Below are 3,082 nucleotides of genomic sequence, written 5' to 3'. Positions count from 1 at the left end.
AGATGTTGAGCGTATGTCACAGCCTCAGCCCAAAACTCTCTGCCTAACTCAGCATTAGACAACATACAACGAACTTTCTCCACAAGTGTCTTGTTCATACGCTCCGACACCCCATTTTGCTGTGGTGTTTTTCTAACAGTGAAGTGCCGAACTATGCCACAATCTTGACATACCTTCAGGAACGGATCACTCTTGTATTCTCCTCCATTGTCTGTTCGGAGAACCTTAATCTTCCTTCCTGTCTGGTTTTCAACTTGAGCTTTCCACTTAAGGAAAATTTCAAGCACATCATTTTTGTTCTTCATAGTAAACACCCAAACTCTCTTGGAAAAATCATCCACAAAAGTGACAAAATAATGCCTACCTCCGATTGACGGAGTCTTGGCAGGTCCCCACACATCTGAATGCACATAATCCAGAATACCCTTGGTATTGTGAATTGCAGTGCCAAACTTCACTCTTCGTTGTTTTCCCATAACACAATGCTCACAAAATTCAAGTTTGCAAGCCTTCTTACCTTTCAACAATCCCTGCTTGGTAAGAATTTGCAAGGATTTCTCTCCAGCATGTCCCAACCTCATATGCCACAACTTCATTGCCTCAGCATCCTTCTTAGAGCTAGAAGTTGCTGCCGCTACTGTCCCCACCACTGTACTACCTTGGTAGTAATACAGATTGTTCTTCCTCACGCCTTTCAACATCACCAGTGCTCCTGAAGTTGCTTTAAGAATTCCATCTCGCATCGTCACAACTAAGCCTTTAGATTCTAAAGCTCCCAATGAGATGAGATTCTTCTTCAACTTTGGCACGTACCGTACATCCCGCAAAATTCTGGTGGATCCATCATGATTCTGCAACTTTATTGAACCTATCCCAGCTGTCTTACATGGATTATCATTACCCATGTAAACAACCCCGCCATCGAGTTCTTGAAATTCAAAGAACTAATCCCGAATGGGACACATATGATAGGTACAACCTGAATCCAATATCCACTCATCTGGATACGATGATGCTGAAAGCGAGACAATTAAAGAGATATCTGATTCCACATCATTTTTGCATTCTGCAACATTTGCATCTTGCGGAGCCTTCCCTTTGTTCTGCAGTTTTGGACAGTCTTTCTTCCCGTGTCCTTTCTCATGACAGAAGGCACACTCATCTTTGGCAACGACTCGACCTTTAGACTTAGACCTCCCTCTTCTCCCCTTTGTGTGACTTTGCTGACGACCTCTTGCCATCACAAACTCAAAATATTGTATTCAATATTACAAACAATTTCAAACAACCCAAAGCGAACCTTCGGCTCTTGATACCACTTGTTGGGAAAAACGGGTAATTTTCCCACTAAAACAAAACCCTAACAGAGCTACCCGACAAATAATATTGAATAAATAGAGCGGAATAATAAAAGAGATAAAGAGGAAAAAACACACCAGAAAATTGTTAACGGAGTTAAGCCAATTTATCCTAATCTCCGAGCACAGCAAAAACAGCTCACTTTTATTATTATGGGAGAAGATATTACAAATTGGGATATGTAACAGTGAAGGAGGAGCGTTTAATTTATAACCCTCAAACCTCCTTCCCAAACAATGAACCCACCGATGTGGGACTTGGGATTAAGCCAAAATCAACACATAACACTAGAAAATGTTCTCCACAAAGCAGGAAATTAGACTCCATTGAAGAAAAAATTAAATTTAAATTCAACTACAAATTCAAAAAATATTGAAATTAAAATCTTAACTCGATATTAGTGGGGAAAACATTAAAATTAAAATTTTAACTTCATATTAGGAAGAGTTGCGCAAACGCAAGCCCCATGCCACAAATTATGACGTAGGATTTGTTACTTGAACAGACCTTAGAGAAGCATCCTTTCCAGGTGCAATGAAAGTCACTACCCCAAGCTATAGATATTCATGATCATCCATTGACCCCGTCCAGGTAAGTATATTAAGAAGTATGGTACATCTCAATTTTATAATCTATTATTCCTATCACGATAACTAGTAACAGATCGATACCTTGGGTAAGCTGGGAAACTATTTGTAAACCTCTTGAGGAAGGCGGGTTAGGAATTAAAGACATCAAGAAGTTCAATTATGCCCTTATGGCGAAATGGAAGTGGAGGTTAAAGAGTGATGCGAAGGGGAAATGGAAAGATATTTTGGAGTCTAAATATACGGTGTTATCTGGCGTTAACCAGGTTCGGTCTTGTTGCCAATCCTGGTGGTGGAGAGACTTGGAGAACATATGTAGGGAGGGAGAAGGTGTAGGTTGGTTCCAACAAGCAGTAGTATGGAATGTCAGAGCAGGGGACTCAGTACATTTATGGGAAGACCCGTGGATGAGTAATAGTAACTTTATGGATTTATATCCTAGATTATTTTCCTTATCCCCGAATCAAGGGATGACGATGGGTGAGGCTGGCTTTTGGGAAGAAGACGTATGGCATTGGCACCTCGAATGGAGGAGGGAGAGATTCAACTGGGAGTCGGTATTGGAAGCATAATTATTAACAACCTTATATAGGGTAGTTCTGAACAAGGATTCCAAGGACTTCATTACTTGGAGAGGGGACCCTAAGGGGGTCTTTTCTGTGAGATCAGCATATGACGTCTTAACCAACCAAGGGTCCGGCCCAGATAAAGCTGTTTTTAGTATGCTGCGGAAGGTCAAAGCTTTTCCAAAAGTCTTGTGCACGGCCTGGAGAATTATTTCGGATAGAATTCCAACATACTAGAATCTTGTGAGACGAGGAATTGTGGTGAACTCCCCCCTTTGTGCCTTTTGTAATCAATCAGTGGAATCCATCCAACATCTAATTTTGGACTGTGGTTATGCTTATCGAGTCTGGATGCTCTGCTACAGATGGATAGGGGTCTTGGGTGCACAAAACAAGGATATTTGTAATCATTTTCTGAATTTCTACTTGCCTAACTTATCAGTGAAACAGAATTTGGTATGGAAGGGAGTATGGGCGGCGATAACACGATGCGTATGGGAGCACAAAAATAATGTGATCTTCAAACAAGGCACTTCTGATCCTGAGGAAATTCTTCAAGCAGCTCAACTT

At 41.0% G+C, this 3,082-nt stretch overlaps 1 non-coding gene across 1 annotated transcript; it reads right to left on the bottom strand.

Moving 5' to 3' along the window:
- Positions 1-1,799: 1,799 nt before the first annotated feature.
- LOC137833735 (U1 spliceosomal RNA) lies at positions 1,800-1,958 on the bottom strand. The gene has a single exon (XR_011084803.1). It is a non-coding gene; the product is annotated as a U1 spliceosomal RNA (small nuclear RNA).
- Positions 1,959-3,082: the final 1,124 nt, after the last annotated feature.

The sequence above is a fragment of the Phaseolus vulgaris genome, chromosome 6 (genome assembly GCF_000499845.2).
Source record: "Phaseolus vulgaris cultivar G19833 chromosome 6, P. vulgaris v2.0, whole genome shotgun sequence".
In the NCBI taxonomy this organism is placed as follows: Eukaryota; Viridiplantae; Streptophyta; class Magnoliopsida; order Fabales; family Fabaceae; genus Phaseolus; species Phaseolus vulgaris.
The sequence above is the reverse complement of the archived record's forward strand: the minus strand, read 5'-3'. Positions and strand labels throughout refer to the sequence as shown.